This window comes from Chelonia mydas, chromosome 9, assembly GCF_015237465.2.
Source record: "Chelonia mydas isolate rCheMyd1 chromosome 9, rCheMyd1.pri.v2, whole genome shotgun sequence".
Classification (NCBI taxonomy): Eukaryota; Metazoa; Chordata; order Testudines; family Cheloniidae; genus Chelonia; species Chelonia mydas.
In genome coordinates, this window is record NC_057855.1 from 67,181,825 (window position 1) to 67,193,925 (window position 12,101).

Genomic DNA, 12,101 nt, shown 5'->3' on the forward strand with positions numbered 1-12,101 from the left:
TAGTCCTCCAAGTCTGAATTAAAACCTATGCTAAAGATGGGCAATTTGTGATAAAACAGGCAATTAGCTTTCTCTACTTAATTGTTGTAACTGGCAGTTTCAGAGAATGGAATATCACCTTTTTCATATTGACAGAGTTATGTGATAGTCTTACTAATATAGGTAAGAGAAGCTTTAAAATCACCATCTTTAAATGCAAAGGAGGGCTAGGGACTAGGAAGAATAAATGTTAAAGAAATGTGGCTGTTAAACTGGAGAAGAAAAAACATTTTGAGAAACATGTTTTATTCCCCAGCCAAAGCATATTAGCTGCAAATTTGAGACCCTAGGACTTGATATAGAAAGTGTTCAATTCAGATCAAAGACTAACAGATACCTGTTATGTTTAAAGTGCCTTTTTATAGTAAGAGGAATGTACTCTCTCTACTGAATGGTAGGTCAGGATAAGTTTGGATGCTGAGACTCTAGAAAACAGTACTACTACAGAAAAAGCTATGAGAGAAGTGAATCTGCATTCATTAGTGTTAATATTTTGCTTGTTGATATTTCGTTACCAGACAAAGGGGGAAAAAAATACAGCTCCTAGCAAAGAGCTGCAGCAGATTTACATTTTAGTAAACATGTTAGGTTGTTCAGATGCTTGTATAGAGTCTAACTCTGTGGCTTGTGGACACCTCAGATTAAGCTTGAAAATCAATCAGAACAGTGCGAGTCATCAAAAGAGTAACTCAATGTAATTGTTACACAGGGCCCAGACTTTGCTGTTTAGTCAGGATTATAATAACTACTTAACATTACAAGTGAGCTTTGTACTGTGACCTGAAACCCTTTTAAGATCAGGTACTGGCAGTGTTTCAGAGTAAAGGGCACCCTGTATTGATGATGCCCTGCCACTGCAATCTAGGATTTGACATCAAAAGTGACCCTACCAAATCTTGCCACCATGGCAAGATAAAGGGGACAGACAGTTGCTCTAGCAGCTGGATTCCTTATTTCAGCTTTCAGTATACTATGAAGCACCAGGAACCCTCAACACCTATTGATGCAGTCTGAGTTGTGAAGCTTGGACGTTTGAAGATCATAATTTAAACCTGAAATCCTGCTCAGAAGTCAATTGATAAAGCAAAGTGAGCAGCACGGGTGTTTACGTGTGCAGTGACTCAGCCTCTCTGCCATATGCAGATCTTTGTGTTGTGCACTCTCCTAGGGAAATTGTTCTGCTGCCATGTTTTCTGACACTAAATATTTTTAGCAAGCTGCATCATGTCTGTCAGCATAAGGGATTGTTGAAAGGTAGAGCTCTATTTCTTTATGATTTGGGTAATCGAGGGAAAATAGTGCCCCCCATTGTGGTGTTTGGATTGTCATAATTAATCAGCTACGTTTGGAGAAACTCTTTGTGGAAGAAAAGAAGAGAGCTACCACGTAAGTACATAGATTTTTCTTCAACTATCAAGTGCATTACACCACGTTTCAATGAAATAATACAGATGAATCATGTTTCTGGCTTTTGTAAGAATAATTTTCAAGTCTAATTTGTCGTTATTTGATGGATAGAAACCAGGAATAGAAAAGGTCTAAGATAGTGTTTCCCAAACTTGGGACGCCGCTTGTTCAGGGAAAGCCCCTGGCAGGCCGGGCTGGTTTGTTTACCTGCCGTGTCCGCAGGTTCAGCCGGTCGCGGCTCCCACTGGCCGCGGTCCCCCGCTGCAGGCCAATACGGGCTGCGAGAAGTGGCGCGGGCCAAGGGACGTACTGACCGTCGCTTCCTGCAGCCCCCATTGGCCTGGAACACTGGTCTAAGAGAATCAAATTTTCAGAGGGACTGGAATTTATCTTGCAAAGCAGCAGTCACAAAATTTTCAAATACTTTCCCCTGTCTGACTCACAGAAAGTCTGTATACATATGTGATGAGGTGTCCATCCCACACCAGGGGGTCTGAAATAGTAAATTAAGCCAGTTGACCTATAGGTTGCACCTGGAGGGAAACCAGGAGTGCTAAAGCCTAATCTGCTGGGGGAGGATCTGGGCCAGGTTTATAAAGCCAGGAAGCTGGGAACAGACTGGGCTGTAGGGAAGCAATGCCTTCCTTGGGAGGAGGCATTGTGTGGTTGACACACCCCTGGGAGGGTGAGCCAGAAGATCAGGAAAGGCTCAGGGAAAAGGTAGTAAGGTCCAGAAGGAAGCAGACCTTAGCTGCTGACTTGAGGGTCCCTGATCTGGAACCTAGAGTAGAGGGTTGGCCTGAGTTCCCCTACCAGCCACTGGGGAAGTGGCATCATAGGGGCAGCAAATGGGTGGGCTGCCTAAGACTGCTAGTAAGGAAAGACTGACCCCTCAGAAGGGGGAAATATGCTGAGTGACCTGGCAAGAGGGCCAAGTCACAAAGAGGAATTAGGAACACCTAGAGTGAAAGAGGGGCTGTGGACTGAGAGAGAATGAGACCGAGTGCAACTGCCACAAGGGGCATTGGCCTGGCAGATGTAATCCCCAGAATTGCCAGGATGTAGTGCTACCCCACAGAGAGTAGAGTGCCTAATCACAACATATGGTAGGTTTTTTACATGTGACAAACTATACGTATGTCAGAAAGGAGTAGTTGCATGTCTAAGGTATTAGCATGCTCATTTGATATTCTGTGGGTAAAAATATTCGTGATTAAATGTCACTGCAAATGTGTTGCAAAGAAATTGTTGGCACAATTTTAAAGATGACTTTTGAAGATTTGGTCTTCTTAAATAACTGAGACTTTTTTGTCCAGGACGCTGATTGATTATAACATGCTGAGTTGGGAATAGAATCCAGGAACCAAACTCCCAGTCCTTTCTAACTACTAGACAACACCACCAGTGAGTAAAATCAAGTTGAATAATTTATTTGGTAGTGCTTCTGTTGCATTTATAAATAGGGTTTTTTAAATCACTTGTTACAGAACTCTTAAATACCTGTTCTGTGTCTAATTTATGGATGAGTCATTTTAGGAGGCTAGAATCCTTAATGGATGGATCTACTTCTTATTGGTATTGAGGGTTAACTTAATTTATGCAGGTAGGGACTGTCCTCCCTTTACCCTGAGATGGGCATAAACTAATAAGTACCTTTCATTCTGGGACTGAAGCTTCTCATTTTTATACTTCCTAAATCTGTACAGAAAATCAGGTTGACATTGGTTATGTACCATGTATGTACTGAATGAATCATGCAGTACCATTTTAAGAAGTAATGAAAGGCAATTTACACAGATTATTCTGTCATATAGGTTCTTATGCCACCCTCATCAATGTAAATCGGAGCACTTTTCAGTAGTGTGTTAGGTGACCTGCCTCTGATGGTTTAACTACGCAGTTGGGTAATGTGCTCTTTGGGGGTGTGATTTCTAAAGTGCAACAACTTGCTGTGCATTAATTGGTCCATATAGCTGCTGCTGGTATACTTTAACACAGTGGTGTTAGAATCAGTACTATATTAAAGTGCAGTAGATGTGCACCAGCAGCATCTATACGGAGCAATTAATTTGCAACATGTTGTGTGCTTTAGAAATCTGACCCCCATTGTGCACATTACTCCATCGTATAGACAAGCTACAGTACTGATTGATGAACTTTTCAACTGAATGTAGTACTAGAAATACTATGCACAATAAGTCTACTTTATATATAAGGAAGAATAAGCCAAGCCTTTCTAATAAAAAGTTATGTCCTGCAGCAGGATCGCACACAATACCACTATTTCCAAAGGCAGCTCATCTGATCAAGTCAAATACTATTCATTATAGTAAGTTCAGCTGTTGAAAATGCATACTGCTTTCATTTTCAATGTGGCTTTTATTTTCCTGTTGAAATCTAAGTTTATTTAACATAAATTTAGCTTATATTTTCCAGGAAACCTTTGCCCTTTGTGTATGGAGCTGTCTCATTGTGATTTTTAGGTTGTTGAGAATGTTTTCTAGATTGCGTTTTGATAGGGATATGAGAATTTGAGCAGGTTATGTCCGCAGCTAATGTTGCAGTCTGCTTGTATATATTTAGGGGGGAGAAATCACTGTGAAGGTAAAGTACAAATACAAAACTGACTATGGAGGTTATTGTTTTTTAATTCAGGGCCTGATGGTTTAACTCTTAGTCTGCGCTTAAAAGTGCTACAGTGGCACAGCTAGAGCACTTCAGTGTAGACACTACAGCGATGGGAGGGGTTCTTCTGTCAACAAAGGTAATCCACCTCCCTGAGAGGTAGTACTAGGTTGACAAAAGAATTCTTCCATCAACCTAGCTACCATCTACACTGGGGCGGGGGTAGTTTGTTTTACCAGTGTGTCTCAGGGGTGTGGATTTTTCACAACCCAGAGACTAGCTTTGCCACTGTAACTTTTCAATGTAGACCAACCCTTACTCATAGTAAGTAGCACCTACTCATAGGAGGAATGCCATTACTCTAATTATTATACATCATGAGTAAGTGTTGCAGAGTTGAGGTCCAATCCTGGAAGCACTTGCCACTGAGTGTAAAGCTAACACTAGTTGTAACTGTGCTGATGGCAAAGGCACTTTCATGGTAGATTATTAGTTGTCTCTTAGGTTAGACTTTATGGCCTGGTCTACACTAGAAAATTAAGTGAGCTTAACTATGGCCTTGTTTACACAACGGTTTTGTCAGCAAATGTTATGCCGGTTTAATTAAAACCTGCGGTTGCATGTCCACACTACCTCCTTGAGTCATCAGAGTGCATCCACACCAACAGCTCTTGCATTGACAGAGAGAGCTGTGCACTGTGGTAGCTATCCCACTATGCAACTGGCCTCAGGGTGCTTTGGGAAGGGTTTGCAATGCCTCATAGGGCAGCTACAGCGTCACATGATGCAGGTTTCTCAATCCCATCATGCCAGGGGCATCCTAGTAGATTGTCAGCTGCTTTTTCAACTGAAGTGTGTGGAGGGAGGGAGAGGAGAGTGGTGTGTCTGGGTTGAGGGAGACAGCAGGCTGACTGACCTATCCTGAAGCAGGGGGAGGTGGACATCCCTGCAAGTCAGCCTCTGCTCTGCCCAGCACAGCAGTCTTTCCCGAAGCAGCCCACTCTGCTTGCTTGCCTGTGGTTCTGTGATTCCCTCAGAGTTCTCCCACAACCTCCTCAGCTGCTGGGGGCCGCATCCTGTGCAGCTCTGAGAGTTCTCCATGCTAAGAAATGCCAAAGCAGCATAGCAGTCCCTCCACATCAGCAGTCTGCCTGCTGCTGTGTTCCTAGTGCAGGGCAGAGCAGGAGCATTCCATGTTAATGATTTTCTCTTTGTTCCTAACATGGAGCAGCATGCTCAGCTGTCAGATACTTCCCGGAGCTTTGAAAGGGGAGGGGGTGCATGTTTGCAGGGCAGCAGAGATCAAAACAGTGAGCAGAGCGGTCATGGCAGGCATTGTGGGATACTGGTGGAAGCCAGTTATGTCGACAAAACAAACAGTGGTGTCTACACTGATGCTTTGTTGCTTTAACTTTGCCAAAAAAGCTTATGCCTCTCCTTGAGGTGGGTTTATTTTGCTGGCAAAACACCAGAATTTTGCCACCAAAAGTTGTGTACACACCTCCACTCTTGTCAACAAAAGGCAGCTTTTGTCAACAAAACGTGTAGTGTAGACAAGGCCTCTTATTCTGGAAGTGAAAAATCCACACCCCTGAGCAGAAGTTAAGCCACCCTAACCCCCAGTGTAGACAGCACTGGGTTGATGGAAGAATTTTTACGTCAACTGAGTTGCTGCCTCTCAAGAAGGTGGACTGTTTACACCGATGGAAGAACCCCTCCTATCAACGTAGGTAATGTTTACACTGAGGTGCTACAGAGGTGCAGCTGTGCCGGTGTAGCATTTCAAGTGTAGACAAGCACTATAGGATCAGGCCAAGGCTTCTTCATTGATTATCCACTTTACTATTTGAGGGAGAGAATTTTTCTATTATAACTTCTATTGTATTTACTTTACCCCACCCTGATACTGCATTGTTAGAGCATTTTACTTTTGTAGATGCAATAGTGGTGTCAAAAGCTTCATGTTTCCATCTTGTTCTGTTTCTTCTGAAAATCTTCCATATCCGTTTTTCTAAAAAATGAATACAAATCATGAACTTTTGAAACCATGATATAAGCCAACAAACTTCAAGTATGAGATAATTTCAGGTGCCTAAGGAAGGGAGGTAGGAGATTGGGAATGGGTACAATCAGGGTCCAGTCATGCTTAATGGATTTTTTTTTTTTAAGTAGTTCTATTGGAAGGAAACATAAAATCTTAAGAGTAAAAAAATTAGGAATCAACAAGTACGGTAATTAATACACATCCTCACATCTCACTCCACATTGATTTCCAAGAAAAAGCCTAGTTTTGTTAGCAACATCTGTAAGCACAGATTCCATTAATCCTCTCTAACCACACTGTATTTTAAATGCACATGACGTTTTTAAGAAAAGATGCATTGATCAAAACTGGTTAAATACGAGTTTGTCAACCTGATCTACTAGAACTGCTATTGGGTGGTGGTGCAGTGTGCAGCGTACTAAATTTAATTGTTGGTGTTTGACTTTATAATTTTAGTGCCGAGTTAGGCCTATTATCTCCACTTTATTTTAATACTTTGTCTTACACGTTGACGTTTTTCCCCCTTGCTGCATGTAAACTGACCTTGTTCATTTTTTCCATGTTCCCATGATTCTGACCTCTTGCTCCTTTTAACTTTCCTAGCTAATTGTCTTCAATTTGTTTTCACTGTACATCTAACCTTGTTTCAGGACTGCCTTTTTGACATCTTACAGGAAGTCTCTTTGCTCTGATCTATGTATTCTCTGACTTGTGTGAAATTGAATGTAAAGAATTAGTTAAGTGCTTCACATTCACAGTAAATGTCTCCTTCATTTGAACTGGAACTTTACAAATCCAGAGCTAATATGTCCTGGATTCTGCACCCTTTAGAACAGGGGTCGGCAACCTATGGCACGTGTGCCAAAGACGGCACGTGAGCCAGTTTTTAATGGCACACTGCTGCCTGCCGGGGATGGCAGACAGCAGCGTGCTATTAAAAATCCGGCCCGGCCCGGCCCGGCCTGCTCTTCTCCGCCCCCTCCCCCCGCCCCGCTCTCTCCTTGCAGGGCAGGCAAGCTTCCCCCCTCTCCCCGCCTCTTCCCCCAGCGTGCTGGGTTCCTGCCCCTCCTTCTCTCCCTCCCTTCAGCCTATCAGCTGGCGGCTCTTGCTACAGAGGGGGAGAGGGACAAACGGAGCTGCAGCATGCTCGCACTCCGGGGACCTTGGTGAAGGGGTTGGAATCAGCGTATCCCCTCCAGCCCCCTGCCGTGAGCCGCTCAGGGCAGGGGGCTTGGAGCACCCCCACGACCTCAGCCCTCTGCCCTGACTCCTGCACACACACATTCCCCACCACCATCCCCCCAGCTAACGTACCTGTTTCTCATTACTTTCCTATAGCTATCTGGCCTTGCCCCATCACACCTTAGACAGTATGTCTATACAGTGACAAAAAAACAACAACCCTGTGACAGTGACTCTCAGAGCCCAGGTCAACTGATTCATGCTTGCCCTGTGGGCTAAAAATAGGAGTGTAAATGTTGGGACCCCGGGCTCTAAAATCTAACCAAGGGGGAATGTCTCGGAGCCCAAACATGTACAGTGCTATTTTTATCCCCAAAGCATGAGCTTTTGGGGGTTTGTTTTTCTTCCATTTGATCTTCAGAAATTATGGTCTTCTCTGATATCACCGTCTCTCTGTGCTCTGGCACCCTGAAGAGCTGATCTATATTTCCTTCCAATACAGAGATGGTCAGTTTGGTTCCTGGTAATGCCATCAGGGGAATTTCAAGCTAATTAATGGATATCTTTGTGAGGAAAAAGTCTTCCACAAATTATGAGCTCTGTTATTAGCACACTTCTGTCAGTCTTCCACCGTTCTGATTTTGAGAACCAAAGCTGTGCTTGCACACTACTCTATCCACTCCATTGTTGTCTTCCACAAACTTGGTTTTGAAGTCCACCATTACCAAGCAGCTGTCATGCATAGTAATATTGTCTGCCAGAGTTTGTAGGCAATTGTAGAGTTGATCTTTGATCCATCATCATAACATTCCCTGACAAACGGTGTACAATTGTCACGTTCATGTATCATGTTCTGAAACTTGGTGAGGGCAATCGGCCATTAACTGGCTACCAGTCTGAGTGACTCTCCTGCTTTAGAAGTCATAATAAATGTTACTCTCTCTGAGTGGCAACCATATTGCCTCCCCAACTATAACAGAGTTTTGTTTTGTTTTTAAAGTATTTTAAAATCTATATATGTGCACAGTATATATCCACATGTGTTTGTGTTTATATTTATATATAGTTATTTAGAGGTTCAAAGCAATAATACAATGAATACTATTACGATTTTAAGAATGACTTTGTACTCATTGATTTCCAAAATTAAAATGTCGTCTGGGTTTTTTGGTTTTTTTTTTTTTTTTAAATAACTTTTGTTTAGGGGATAGTGCAGTGTTTTTACCTGTCATGTTTGAGACATACATATTATGCTCCTTTGTTCCCTCTGAAAAGGAAAACTGGGCTTCTCCTATTTAAAATTCTTAAGACAAATCAACCTTCCAAATTGCCTTAATTGATTTTTTTTATACACTGCCCAATCAATGTTTCTAATCAGTTACTGTCTTATCTACTTGTTACAGTAGTTTATAAAGGAAGACAAAGAAAATCATGTTTAAAGTGCTCAGGGCTTTCTATGTTCTTTTATGTGTGTCATAGACATCTCTACTTAATTTGTACAACCTAAAACAATTTTTAAAATCCAAAACCTAGTGCTCAGTTCAGTGTTTTTCACCCTCTCTAACTAGTTTTGATAGAGTTTCTGATCCCAGACATCTTATGATATAACCTGAACAATATAGTTAGTCAAAAATCAAAGTAGCATGTATTTGAAGAGCAACTTGCATAGTATTGATTTGATTTATTTTTAATTAGTTGAATGCCTCCAGATGATAGCGATAACAGCCTATGAAGCCACAAATGCTGAATGATCAAGTTAATTAATAGAAAGCAATGGATGAATAGGAAACAAGGTTGACAAAAGCTTGTTTTTCCACCCTCATTTGCGGGTGGGGAGGAGAAACTGTATGAAAAGAGAAGTGCTGGAGTACCTTGAAAGGTAATGAAATTCAAAATGTGTGTTTATAGGAACTGGTCAGTATTGAAATATTGTAGTGCGGAAAGAGCCCAATTGTGGAGAATATTCTCATGCAGAAGCATTGAGACTTTCTCCTTCAGATCGCTTGTGTCCATGACTCCTGCTATCTCTTTGTAGTTAACTAACCCTGAGTATCTGCCTTTTCTGACCATCCCCATTTTCTATTTATATTCTATGCCCACTCGTGTTCAAGACCACACATTGCTGCCTCCATCATCCCAGTGAAGTGATTCAGACGCCTTTTAGAACTGGACATACTTTATTCTCAATTGACAAGGGCATTTTTGACAACACCAGGAAGAAGTTCCAGCAGCAGCAATCCAATTTGGGTCACCCGTCCGGCAGTGCAGAGTATTAACAAGTCCACTTCACTTGACTTTTAAGTTCTGCCCTACATCTATTTAAATAAACTATGTCTGGATCAAGAAGCATTTTGGAAGAATAGACACACAAATAATTTCTACGGGGAAATGATTACAGAGAAGTTAGCATTGCTGACATTCAAAGGGGTTGCTTTGAGGTCAATCTGCTTGAAGAGGTTGAGAGCCTTTTCTCTACTCCAAGAAATTCATGGAGTGCAAGAGTCTCTTCAGTAAAAGAGGTGATTGATAGACCTCAAGACATACTAGGTCAAATCCACATACATTATGCTGGCACTGTAGTACAGCGGTAGGGGTATTGGAATGGTTCACTTGAATATATTCATGGTTTGTTTTTTTTTTTTTTTTTTTTCTTCTTCTTCTTTAAGAGTCATTCTCATCCTACCTGTTAATGATTCTAGTTTGTCACTAGATAAGTGCATCAAATTTACTGGGCAAACGGAAGAGCCCCCTCTGTCCTGTGTATGGGCTTGGCTTGTGTTGTATAACCTGCGGTGCATACCAACAGATAACTGGACTTGACTCCAGGCCAGTGAGTGACTCTTAAGTGAGTTCAACATGCTTGTGCATCTGGACTAGGGTGACCAGATAGCAAGTGTGAAAAATTGGGACAGAGGGTTGGGAGGTAATAGGCACCTAAGTAAGAAAAAGCCCCATATATCAGGACTGTCCCTATAAAATCAGGACATCTGGTCAGTCTACTCTGGACTTATTTATTGCCAGAGGAATTAGATTTTCACTTGTACACTTTTAAAAATTGCATCTCATGGTTAAAGTGGCAAGGTTAATGTCAATTTTTTCCAATGCTATTCTTTCTTAAAACGAACCATTACATTTATGATGACTTCATTCCTGGCACCTTTTTATTAATATCAGACCTATGCAGTATAAAAAAGCAAAACAGTTAGTTGTTCTATGCACACATATTGACAGCTTTTTTTCAATATGCCCATATATGATGGCAAATCCTGCCAAGAAAAAGAACTAACTTTCTTCTGAATTAAGTTACATAGAGAGAAAGAAATTGGCTTCTGTTAAGGAAGTAGATAATTAAGTTGCTACCGGTGATTGAGGAGTAAGGTCCAGTCTTTGCTAGAAAAGATTTGCTGGTATACCTGTGCTGTTTTTGCTGGTATAGCTTTAAACCATAAATATTCACCAGACCAGGGACTTAAACTTGGATCAACCACAACTTAGGGGAGCCACTAATCTACAGAGGCATTTTTATACTACTTGGCCCAATGACTATTTATACAAAGTGGAATAGCTTCAACAGAAGACACTGATAGAGGCCTTTTCCAGAATACCTTATAGCCTGTGATCAGGGCATATCTAGGTATGTGGGTACCTGGATTCAAATGGAGTAGGGAGTTGAACCTGGGTCTCAACCATCCCAGGTGAGTTTCCCAACAACTGAGTTAAAAGATATACAAGGGTGTACCTCCTCTTACTAACATTTTGTGAATCTGTCCCTTTTAAAATACTCAAAAACAAAATATTTCAGGTCCAGTAAAGTTTTATTCAAACCCAAAATTGATTTTTTTTTTTTCAATTTGCCAGCATTTTCTGGATTTGATTTTTGGTGGTGGTTGGTTGTTCTGAGTTTGTTTTGAAACTGCCAGTGAACCAAAAAAAGTCTTATTTATTATTCTATATATCATGACCCTTCTCATGTGTATATAGGGAAATGAACCTAATTTTCCTGGTGAAATTTCAAACCAACTATGCCTACCTGTGTTCCTCCTCAGTTTCAATAAGTTACAATTTACTACTTTATCTTGCGGCCTAAGCAATTATGTAGTGTTGAGTGTGCTGTTAAAAACTGCAGTGTTCTACCACAGAGCTGGCTGCATCACAATGCTGAGTTAAGTGACCTGATGTATTCTGTACAAAAACGTTGTACAGATAAGTTAAGTTTGAGAATTGCACATGAAAGGTGTTATGGGTAAAAATTTCCATATTTTAACAACAAATATGTATAAGTAAATGCATGATATTAAGGAGGAATGCATTTGCTTCTTGGGCTTGCTAAGCTGTCAGTGGAGATGCTGGGGGAAATTTACAGGGATTGGGAACAAGGGGAGGAGAGATGTAGCACAATAATCAGCATTTTCTTTTTGTAGTTTGTTGTACTAATAATAGATCAAGGTTGAAGACAGATGTGTTCATTCTTCTGCAATTATATGTGCAACCAAAAAACCAGTTTTGCTAACTCTTGTGGTTTTTTCATGAGTCATGATATTTTTGCATCTGTCTTAAAGTCCTGGCTGCTAGAGTCATGTGAATACACCAAAATATCAGCTTTCATTTTAAAAAAAAAAGTTAAGTGTCTGGCTTACACAGTTGTGGAAAGAATCCAAATGCAAATAAAAAGGACCCAAAATTTATTATTTTTAAAATCCCCCTGAGTTTTGTGTCAGTCCCATGCTTTTGGGGAGTGATGCATGATGTCAGAGGTTTGCAATTGACAATATTGGAACAGAGAGACAAGAACAAAGGAAGCTTA

The 12,101-nt window shown here is 41.1% G+C and overlaps 1 long non-coding RNA gene across 2 annotated transcripts in view; it reads left to right on the forward strand.

The window, feature by feature from the left end:
• LOC122461797 overlaps positions 1-10,446 on the forward strand; it is a 36,564-nt gene extending 26,118 nt beyond the window's left edge. For both annotated transcript variants that reach the window (XR_006283985.1, XR_006283984.1), the window contains exons 3-4: positions 2,763-2,850; positions 9,409-10,446. This is a non-coding gene — a long non-coding RNA (uncharacterized LOC122461797). The remainder of the gene's footprint in view (positions 1-2,762; positions 2,851-9,408) is intronic.
• The last annotated feature ends 1,655 nt before the right edge of the window (positions 10,447-12,101 follow it).